The sequence below is a fragment of the Cryptomeria japonica genome, chromosome 2, assembly GCF_030272615.1.
Source record: "Cryptomeria japonica chromosome 2, Sugi_1.0, whole genome shotgun sequence".
NCBI classification, from domain to species: domain Eukaryota; kingdom Viridiplantae; phylum Streptophyta; class Pinopsida; order Cupressales; family Cupressaceae; genus Cryptomeria; species Cryptomeria japonica.
The window spans coordinates 633062819-633074951 of NC_081406.1; positions in this window are offsets into that span (position 1 = coordinate 633062819).

The window sequence follows — 12133 nt, forward strand, 5'->3', positions numbered from 1 at the left end:
CAAGACAAGAAGCATGTATTTAAGTTTGGTACCCTGATTATCTTCTTATATTTCTATTTCATGAATAAGGTCCCTGATGTAGGCAAATTTCAATGGGCCTATGACAGGTCGATGGTGGTGCAAATTAAGGAAACTCTAGATGGTTTAAGAGATGCACAAGTGTAGAAAGCTATTGTGTGGGGATACTTCAAAACTTTCTAAAGAATGATGTAGAGCAGGGAAAGGATCCCAAAGGAAATTGTTGAAAACTATGAAGACTCCATATGCTTCATGGTGGACACCAATCAATGCGTAACAGAGGCTGTTGAACCTAGGACAACTTGGATCATTCCCATGGGGTATAAGGTTGATGGTGATACTCTTAGTGCATATTCTCAACACCTTTTGAGCAAAGCAATAAACACTACAAAGGGAAGATTTGGGACTTATAAGGAGAAAATCTTCAGCTTGCACTCCCAACTCACCAAACCTGGAATGTAGAGAAGAGTGGGGAAGGAAGTGGAGAAATTGGAGGATGATATGGGAATCACAAAGGAGGAAGTTTGAAGAGCTCAAGAAAGGAATATCTTAAAAGATGAAGATATGGTCAAATCCAAGAAGACCAAGCTAGAAACTCCTTCACCAAAGTCAAGGCAAACAAGGAAATTAGCACCTTCCTCCAATGCTCAAAATCCTGTCCTCCCACCAAAGCCTCAATCCAAACCATCCGATGGAGTAGAGAAGAGGAAGAAAGGGAAACCTAAAAGAGTCTATGTGGCAGCCACTATGAAAAAAGAGACTGAATCAAATGAAGTAGTGAGAGAAGTCAAGAAGAGTGCTACTGCTACTAGGGTTGTCAAGATGCAAACTTGTAGAGAAGGTCAGCCTAGCAAGAAGCCAAGAGTTGAAGCTAAACATTCTAGCATAACTCTAAATAAAGTAAAGGAAGCAATAAAAAAACAAGGTAATCTTAAATTGCTTTCCCTATTTTATGATAGATTGGATGAAAAAGGGGAGAGATCTCTAGAAGAAGCTACAATTGTATATTTGAATAAGTTTAGTAGGGCGCTTATATAAATTTCTTCTGAAGTTACTAAAAGTTTATATGATATTTTGTATATGAGAAAAGAAACTACGAGAGTAGAAGAGGAGAGAATTAGGGAATATGAGCTAGTGCAACTCTGTCTGGTAATTGTCAAGACAAAAATTGATAGAATTCTTAATGAAAATAAAGAAAGATTTAGAAGTAAAACCGGAGTGAATAAAATAATGATTGGCAAGAATGAGGATGTACATAAGGAGACACGATTAATTTTGAGAGAAATTATTAAAAATTATGAGTATGATGTAGTTCTTTAGAGATCTCAAGAAAGTGTTCAAAAGTCTATTCCAGAAGACCTTGGGATGCCATCCAAAGGTGCTTAGCTGAAAACTGCAAAACCAGCTGAACATACAACTAAACAGGTTGTTGTTGTAGATAATTTTGATGATAGTCAGAAGATTGCAGACTCAAGTGAAGCATCGCATTGATCTCAAGATCCTTTGGTAATAACAGTTGAATTAGAGAAGATAGCTAAGGAGGTTGACAATGAAAAGGGAGAGGATACAGGAAAGGAGAAGGATGAAGGCAAGAGACACTATGGAATATAAAAGGGCAAGCATATAATAAGTTACACAAATCTCATTCATGGGCCTATCAATATTAATTCTTTATCTCTTGTGCAAGCACTCAATTTTGTAGAAATAGCCCAAGCTAAAGCCAGTGAAGACTTATTGAAGTCCCATGTTGGAGGACAAAGAGCTTATATCTTGGCAAGATGACATAATTTTCTCAAGAACCTAAAGAAAGGTTGGGATGATCACTTGCAATTCTTAAGGACCATTTTTATAAACATCTTCAAATTTTTGTAAGTTGTTGTGTATACCCGTGTACATAGAATTTTGAGTGGATACCTTTTCCATTGATGTCAAAGGGGGAGAGAGATGTGAAAAAAGTTGTATATTCTCAAGGGGAGCCTATTGGAATATTGCATTTTCTAAGTTTTGAGATTTTGCAGTGTATTACATTTTTGGTTTGACACTTAGTCATTTTTCTCTAAGTGTTGCCATTAATGCCAAAGGAGGACATTGTTGGCAAGAGACACTATACCGGAAGAGATAAGTGCTTGAGGAATGTTTGGATGTTGTAATTGATGGAAACTCAGATCAGATGTGTCATCTAGAATATGAAAAACTATCCTACCAAAAGTTTGAAGTCTATTTTTACTTAAGTCTTGAAGGTGGAACACAGTGTTTGATGAAGTATGAGTACATTGAGATGAACTCAATTTTGGGTGCACATTTTTGTTTGCAGCGGAAGAGGTAGTTGATTGGTTGATTGGAATTACTTAGTCCACAATCCTAGCATTCGGTATTTATTCTCGTGCAAGATTGAAGATTCGGTATCCAATATTTCAAGAAGAACATGGTTATTTGGTTGATTAGTGGTGTAATGTGTTATGAGGAATATTTGGGATGACTTTGTTGATTGGTTCCGAGTTCAAGGTTGCCAAGCCCACATATGTGAAGCATATAATCAATTTTTTTCGGTCCACATGTCTATTTGTAATCAGATTGAGCCGACATATTTCTATGCTTGTGGAAGATTTGGACATATTGCTAACCAATGCAAATCAAAGGAAAATCAAGGTAATTCTAGGCCTAATCAAAGAAACAACATTGATTGTTATACTTGCAAAAAATCTGGTCACATTGCAAAATTCTACAGAAGAAAGAATATGAACCAGAATGCTCCAGTAGACAAGAACAAATAAGATGATAAGGGAAAAGAGAAAGTTGAAGAGATCAAAGCGTAGTACAAGAAGAAATGGGTCAAAAAGGGTGATTCGGATGTAGTAAATGAGTCTACAACTGATTTTGGTGCTAGAACCTCATCTGGTAATTAAGGCACTTGGCCTTTGGGGAAATCTTTTCATGTAGATCCTAAAAACTCCATGTCTGAGATCTGTAACTACCTGTGACAGGTTGCAGATGGTTGTGAATGCTTGTGCAGTCAATTCTGAAGGATCCCCAGAAGACTTCATGTCGATTTGTGACTCCGAAATAATATTCATGAGATACAAAGCATCCAAAAGAGTTAGGGTTGAGCATTTATTATACCTAAAAGTTAGGTATGTGATGGATAAAACGGTGATTTAACTCTCATTTCTCACATTGTATTCTAAGTGAAAGAGCATGAGAGCTTGGCAAAGAGATTGTGTAGTGAACCCTGAGCTTTGAAGAGATTTGACGAAGATTTTTTGCATCTAGTTTTGAAGACTAAAAGGTATTTTTCAAAGTTCAATAACCTTCTCTATTCATAACCTAAGATTTTACAATAGCATCATTTGGTGTGGTGACTCTGTTGGTTGTTGACATAGCTGATAGGGCAAGACCTAAGTTTAAGAAACATCCATATAAATCGATGGAAGATGATCCACAAGGGGCATTTTCATCTGTTTCATATGGTGTCTTCCATATTGAAGACATTAGGACTTATATCCATTGCAATTTTTAAGCGCTTGGGAATGTTGAAATGCTTAAGATTTACACAAATCACATGGTAGATGGCATGGGAAACCTTAAACCCGAATTCAAATCACTCTAGGACAAGGGTTTAATTCAATTTGTGATTTTTTTGGTCTTTGATGAACTTGAATGGGTTAGATACACCCTGAGCAGAGTTCATGGTGAGTTCATATTGCTTGACAGGCCACACAAGATCATAAAGCAAGCAATCAAAGTTGTAACATGCTTGAATTCAACCAGTGAAGTTCCTGTCCTAAGGAATGTAAAGAACACAACCATGATGGAGGCAGCCGGTTCTGAACATGATGGGAGATCGATGAAAATTAGTGACATTATTGAATATGATGTTAGATTCACATCCATGGTAACAGGTTACAAATTTTATCAATCCAGCAAAGATAACTAAATATCTTGTACGACCATTTACGCTACATATCAAATTCTCAAGGAAGATAAATTGTATATCTATGTGAGGGCATGCTCCAAAGTGAGCTCTTGAATAATCTAAAGAAGATAAAGCAAGACAAAAACCATGTATTCAAATTCAGTACCTTGATTATCTATCTGTACTTCTATTTCATGAATGAGGTCCCCGGTGTAGGTAAAGTTCAATGCGCCTATGACAGGTTGATGGTTGTGCAGATAAAGGAAACTCTTGATGGATTAGGTGATGCACAAGCTCAGAGAGATATTTTGTGGGGTTATTTCAAAACCTTCCAAGGCATGATGCAGAGTAGGGAAAGGATCCCTAAGGAAATTGTGGAGAAGTATGAAGACTCCATATGCTTCATGGTGGACACCGATCAATTCTTGATGGAGGTTGTTGATTCCAAGACAGTTTGGATCATGCCCATGGGGTATGAGGTTAGTGTTTGTATTCTTAATGCATATACTCAGAACCTCTTAAGAAAGCTAGTAGACACTATAGATGAAAGGTTTGGAACATACAAGGAGAAAAGCTTTACCTTGCACTCTCAGTTCACCAAACCTGGAATGCAAAGAAGAGTGAGGAAGGAACTGGAGCAACTTGCAGAATACATGGGAATTACAAAGGAGGCAATTTGAAGGACCCGGGAGAGGAATATCCTGAAAGAAGAAGATATGGTGAAACCAAAGAAGACCAAGCTTGAAACTCCATCCCCGAAGTTAAGGCAAACAAGGAAGCTAGCACCTTCCTCCGGTGCTCAAAATTATGTCCCTCCACCTAAGCCTCAATCCAAACCATCTAGTGGAGCTGAGAAGAGGAAGAAAGGTAAATCAGGAAGAGTTTATGTAGCAGCCACTGCAGAAGAGGAGATTGAATTAGATGAAGTAGTGAGAGAGGTAAAAAAGAATGCTACTACTTCTAGGGTTGTGAAGATGCAACCTTCCGGAGAAATTCAGACCAATAAGAAGCCTAGAGTGGAAGTTGGTCCATTTGGTATAACTCTCAAGAAAATGATGGAATCAATAACGAACAAGATAAGCTTAAATTGTGTTCCCAATTTTATGATCGATTGGATGAAAAAGGGAAAACCTCTTTAGAAAAAGCTACAATTGTATATTTGAATAAGTATAGCGGGGCACTTATAGAGATTTCTTCTAAAGTCCCTAAGAGTCTATATGATATCTTGGATGTGAGAAAAGAAAGTGCAAGATTAGAAGAAGAGAGAATTAGGGAATATGAGTTAGTGCAACTCTGTCCGGTGATTGGTAAGACAAAAGTTGATAGAATTCTTAGAGAAAATAAGGAAAGATTTAGAAGCAAAACCCAAGTAAATAAAATAATGATTCACAAAAATGAGGAGGTTCATAAGGATACACGAGGAATTTTGAGGGAAAGAATAAAGAAGTATGAGTATGATGTAGTTCGTGAAAGATCTCATGAAGGCATTCAAAAGTATGTTCTGAAAGTCCTTGGGATGGCATCCTTACGAGAAGAACCAAAGAGTACAAAAATGGATGAACAGACAACTGAACCAGTTATTGCTATGAATGATATTGATGACAGTCAGTACATTGCAGACTCCGGTGAAGTAGTTCAGGATCCTCCAGTAATAAATGTTGATTCAAAGAAGATTGTTGAGGAGGCTGGTGATGAAAAGGTAGAGGATGCAAAGATGAAAGAGAAGGAGAAGGATGAAGGAAAGATTGAATAGGTTCCAGTGGCAAGAGACAGTGGGGAACTAACAAGGGAAAACAAATTATTAGTGACACGGATCTCATTCAAGGGCCTATCAATCTCAATTCGTTATCTCCTATTTAAGAACTCAAGTTTGCAGCCTTAGCTCAAGAAAAATCTAGTGAAGACTTATTGAAGTCCCACTCTGAAGACAAAGAGCTTATATCTTTGGCTACAAGTATTCTTGAGAAAATTATGCCGATATTCAAGAAAGACACACATGACTCACCCTCCGGTAAGTTGTGAAGTATACTTAAGGCAGTAGACTCTCATTTTGAATCTCTTGAGAAAGCTGCAGATGTAAAAGTTTTGAATCATTTCAATGCTATGAGGTTAAGGACTCTTTTGAGAATGGTTGAAGGTGATAGGGTCAGTCTGATAACCAGTATAAAGGGCATCTAGGAGGCATTGAAAAATATACAAGTCATGTTTTCTATTGTTGAAGTTCACTATAGAGTGAGATAAGAAGATCAGAGAGTGTGAAGGACAACTAGACGGTATATCTCAGTCCTATTCACCCCAAGCCATTTTTGCAATTAACTATGAAGCTCAGGTGATGTCTTTACTTGATAAAATTAAGGGCTTAAATCAAGGAAAAGATAGAATTATTGGTAGAGTGGGAAAGCTAAGGAACCTAATCACTCCCTAGTTCGATACTCTATTGAGAAGTCAGCAAGATGCAATGAATGCACTGAATAAGCTTGTTCCTTTAGACCACATAGGAGAAGAAATGCATGCCTATCTTTTTAATGCTCTGATTAACATTTTGGAGAACCTGAAGAAAGGCCGGGATGATCATTTGCAATCATTAAGGACTATTTTTGCAGACATCTTCAATTTTTTGTAAGTTGTGTATTTCCTTGTACAATATAATTTTGAGCAAATACCTACCTTTGCAATTGATGTCAAAGGGGGAGAGAGGAGTGAAAAAAGATGTATATTCTCAAGGGGAGCTTGTGCCTATTGTATTTTCAAAGTTTTTAAAATTTTGCAGTGTTTGACATATTTGGTTTGACATAGTCATTTTTCATTAAGTGTTGCCATCAATGCCAAAGGGGGAGAATGTTGGCAAGAGACACTATTTTGGAATAGATAAGTGTTTGAGGATTGTTTAGGCATTTTCATTGATGGCAACTCAAATCAGAAGCATCATCTGGTATATGCAAATTCATTCTACTAGAAGTTTTGCTTAAGTCTGGAAGGTGGAACACATTGTTCAACAGAGTATGAGTACATTGAGTAGAACTCAATTTTGGATGCACAATTTTGTTTGCGGTGGAAGAGGTAGTTGATTTGTTGGTTGGAAATTCTTAGTCTGCAATCCTAGCTTTTGGTGATAATTCTAGGGCAAGATTGATGATCTGATATCCAATATTTCAAGAACAAGGTTATTGTGGTGTAGCATGTTATGCAGGATCTTCAGGATGATTTTGTTGATTGGTTTCGTGTTCAAGGTTGTTGTGCCAACTTGTTTTAAAGAATATTATCAATTTGTTTTGTTCTATATGTGTATTGGTAATCAGATTGAGTCGACTTCTTATTACACGTTTCATATTTTGTAAATGTTTTTGGAGCCGACATGTTGGTGACCTAATCAAGTGATGCAGATATATAATACCGATCTTTATGAGCATTTTGGTATGGGATATGAGTGTGCGAATATTGTATGAGAATTTGCGCACAGTTTCACATGTGCTATCCTTGGATTTATGCTCTGGTATATGATAGAGCAGAGAAAAACAAAGCAGTGTGCCAAAACAGTGGAAGAAGACTCTTTGTGCCTAACTGGAACTGCATTTTTGAATTTGTAGATACTATCCATCAGTTTAGACAATCAATTATCATTTTTAATCATTTGTACAACAGTGAGTCCTCTGTGGGTTGCAACCCTCTCTTTTGTAATTGAGCAGTGAGTTCTAGGTAGTGTGCCTGAATGCATGTCCATTCCCCTTGTAATATTATTATACTTCTGATCACAATATTATAATATTGTGGGTCTCATTCCCACTGTGGTTTTTCCCTTTCTGGGTTTCCACGTAAAAATTCTTGTGTTATGGTTTTGTCCTTGTGTGTGTTGACTTTTTGCACTTTACTTATATTCATTTGCATCTGGTGGTTTAAGAATTAGTTAAAGAATGTTATAAATTGTAGAACACTGATTCACCCCCCCTCTCAATATTCATTGATTCCAACATATTCAAATATCCACTTTTATTACTTAACATTCTTTTATTTCCAGTTGTTTTGTTAACTATAGTTGTTATGATAAACTTATTTTTTTGATAGAATCAACAACACTAGCAAGGGTAGATACAACTTGCTTATATGATTCATCTTTCCTTTTTGGTTTTATATAAATTCCTATTTTTTTCATGAGTTTACTCATTTTCAACATTTTCATTAAAATTGTAACATAAGTTGACATTGAAATCCTAACTTTTTATTATAGAAAAATTGTTTATACAATCTATTAGCATATGTTCTAATTTGCCTCCAAGAAAATAAACCATGAAGATTATCTAATGCATTGCTTTCAATATTCAAAAAATTACATTCATTTTCATTCAAACAGGGTGGTGTATTATTTTCAATTTTTATTTCTTTTCCTTTAGGTGTTACATTAATATCATTGATTGCATATCCAATTTCCTTCGAATCTTCAATTTGAATTTCAGTGTAGTCTTGGGGATTTAAAAATATACCATGATTCACATCAATATGAACATTTTCAACACCAACCAAAGTTTCATCTAAAGATGCACCCGTATTTGGTTATACATTTCTCACATCCATCATGGTGTCTTCAATGGTTTCATCTTCAATAGGCACTGAACTAGATGCTTCAATATTCTTCAATTGTCATAGTTGTGATGTTCTATATCTTTGTCGTTTTGCCTCCTCTCTTTGTGCTTGAATTTCATTTGTTGTCATCATATTCCTTTGTCTCTGTCGATGTTGCTTTGAACCCATCTTTACAAAGCCCTCTTGACTAAAAAAATGATTCCTATACAATTAAAATTCAAAATTGATGACTTTTTGCAAATTTTGAGTAAATTGTAGTAAAAAACTAAGCCAAACACAATAATTATTCCTTGTCAGTAGGGATTGCATTCTGTCCTTTTTTTATGGTAACAAATATTTTTTTTATAATGGGGCCCCATTACAGAAACGGGAACCCGTTATTTATATATTGGGGCCTTGTTTTATTAAAAAAGGGCCCCATTATGAAAATTAACGGTAAAAACATAACATGGCCTTGTTAAGTAAAACAAAGCACCATTACTTAAATTTTGAAAATAGAGCCCACCATGTGCATTGGGTTTAGGTTTCGGAAAGGCATGGAATGCCCAACCCTTAGCTTTGGACCTGCAAGTTCAAGCTTGTATCAATGAAATGCTCAAATACCGACTTCTATATTTTTCATGTCCATTATCAAAGAATTTTTTGATGAAATTAAAACCCATTTCAGATTAGACTATGTAGATTCTGAATATGTAAGTTTTTTAAAGATTTGATTTTTTTTAATATTTTTCAATTAATTTGTACTCAAACTAGACCATAAACTTGAAATATAAATTAATTTTGTTTATTTAATAAATTTTTTGTTTTTACATTTTTTGAAAAAATAATTATGTCATCAATCTACATAAAATTCTTTGCAATTTTAAAAAAATAAAAAAATGTTAAATTTAGGTCAAATTATGCTGGTCATACATGATGAGTTTTTAAAACGACAATTAGGGTCAATAAAAAATTAATTCAAAAAATATTCAAAAAAAAATTACAAAAAATATCCTCATCAATATTCAATGTGTTAGAGATCATTTCCCAGGAGGGTTTGAGAAAAAACTTTAAATTGTGTCAAAAAGTTGTGGTCGTACACGTGCATGGTATGGTCTTGAAACAAGCATTTTTAAAAAGTGGTTTTTAGAAATCCCTTTTGAAATTCAATTTATATTATTTGGGTATTAAAATAAATTGCATATTTGGAAAGTATACTCCGAGTGTTACATTTCATATTACTAACTTTTTTCAAGATTCAATCTCTAAGTGCTTCAAATTTTTAGGTCAAGTGTAGCAAAATCTGAAAATCGAGGAAAATACTTTGGCCAAAAAGTGGACTCAACTTCTTGCACTGATCCTTTACTTGTAAAATTTTATGGTTTTTAATGGAAGAGGAGAAATAAATAAATCTTTCTGCAGCGTCCTAAAATTGCACCCTTTGCAATTTTGACCGCATTTTGGACCAAAACCTTACCGATCTCTTTCCCCATGCTTGATCGAGACCTATTTATGCCTCGATTATGCAACCAAACTTCATTTTTCACTTTAAAACTTGCATAGCCCTTTGATCCTGGCCCAAAATAGGGTAGAACCTGTTGGTCCCCATCGGTGCTGAGAGGGGAGGGGTGAATCAACACTATACTAGTCTTACCAGATTTAACCTTAATCAAAGTTTTTACTCAAACTTAACACTTATCAATAAAGGCAACATTAATAAGAAACATGCACACATAAAATCAATCACACATGAGCAACAAGGTTTATCACATGGAAACCCAAATTGGAGAAAACCACGATGTGATTAGAAACTCACAAAATCTACACTCTTCTATAGTACGCCCGGCGAGGAGCCATCCTTGTTAGGAGATTACAAAGACACTGTCAGGTGCCACCTGGTTAGGGGATTTTCTTGAAGGCATATTAAAACCTTTACCTTGTTAGAGGTAGCCTTGTTAAAGGACTTAGGATCATCAATTAAGATGTCACCCGGTTAAGGGATTTTACAAAGAGACTTGTTAAAGTCCACCTGGTTAAGGGATTTTACTATTGTAGTTATTAGAAAACAACAAAGAGAATGATATGCTATAATAGCTACTCTTAGCTTAATCAGATCCAATTAAAGCTCTTCAGTTTGACCATCAGTTACACTTGCTCTGCACTCTACTGGTGCTAAGCATTACACTTGCTATGCACTCTACTGGCGCTCTGCATTCTTTCTCTACTCTTCACACTATCTGAGCTCTACACACTCTCCTTTCCACTCTTCTATTCACTTAGCAGTTCTGCACTCTTCTCACCTTGTTGGATTGCCTCTCTTCATAATTACACTTAGCAATTTTACAATCAAACTTTTTGGTTTTCGCCAAAAACCTTTATACCATTTTTTTCAATACATAACTCATGTTTCCTAAATGAGTTCTAACCTAAAACTCAGTAGATTTGAAATTCAAATCTTCTCGCACTTTCTTTGCGCGCTCATTCTCACCAGCAACTCATCCTTATCTACCACTGCAACTCATAATTTCAGCAACCTTTGGGTCGTGTTCTATCTTTTTTATGCGAACTGGAAAATACACACAAATCTCGCCTTAACTGGTTGTTAACTGATGTAGACTTTGCTTGCAATTTGTTTGATGATATTTCATCCTGATTGACTCACCTTTGGTCATCGCATCCAACTTACCGGTCACTACTCTGAGATTCTCGTTGGATATCATCCTTCAACCTGTATCATCGGTTCACAACTGTAACTCTTCAGCTTTTGCCACCAGTCACTGATCATCAATTAGACTGATCACCTGTCTGTCCAGAGTGTTACGGTCATGCATAAGACTACTAAACTGCAATCTGAGTCACCTCTTGTGACTGCATCATCATTTCAACTACCTGTTTAAGAAACTGATCTCAACACCTATTGGATGCTTGACTGACCGATCAACTACTCTATTTATCCTTCAACTAACTAGTCTTCGACGAACACACTGCTTAAGTGTGTCAATAATACATATTACGGAAGCACTAGATCCTCCATACTGATTGCAGCCATGAGTAAACCATTGAGGTTTACCACACCTCCTTGCCTATGAGCTTGGTCTTATTCACCGATAAGTGTTAGTCATCAATGACAATATTAACTGATGAACCGGTTGTGCCAACACCATCAATTATGCTAACAAGACCACGGTGCCATGCCCTGGTTCTCCCTAGGTAGGACCTATCTTAAGGCCCTTTCCCCTTGGCCCTATTTCATTTGCGAGTAGGAAATAAATCCCCTATGTCGGCCTCTGTCGGAAAATTAAACAATTAATGACAAGCAAGTATATAAGGAGGTCTTCCCCTCTCATTTTGATATAGTATCATAATTCACCATCATCATAAGGTAAGTACATGATAGCAATCATAAGGCAAGGAGACTACATCAAGCATTCATCATTCCTTAAGACTGCATACTCTTCATCTATCCATTGGAGAAACATTACACCATTCATTTGCAAGTATGTGTGTGTTAGGTTTTTGTCATGTTCATGTCATTTAATACAACATATGTGATTACATCTAAGAAGAAAAGCATCATTATCATCTATTGCAAATCAGAAGGTATATATTTCCATCATTTATTTCAAGTATTTGCAGTATTTCATT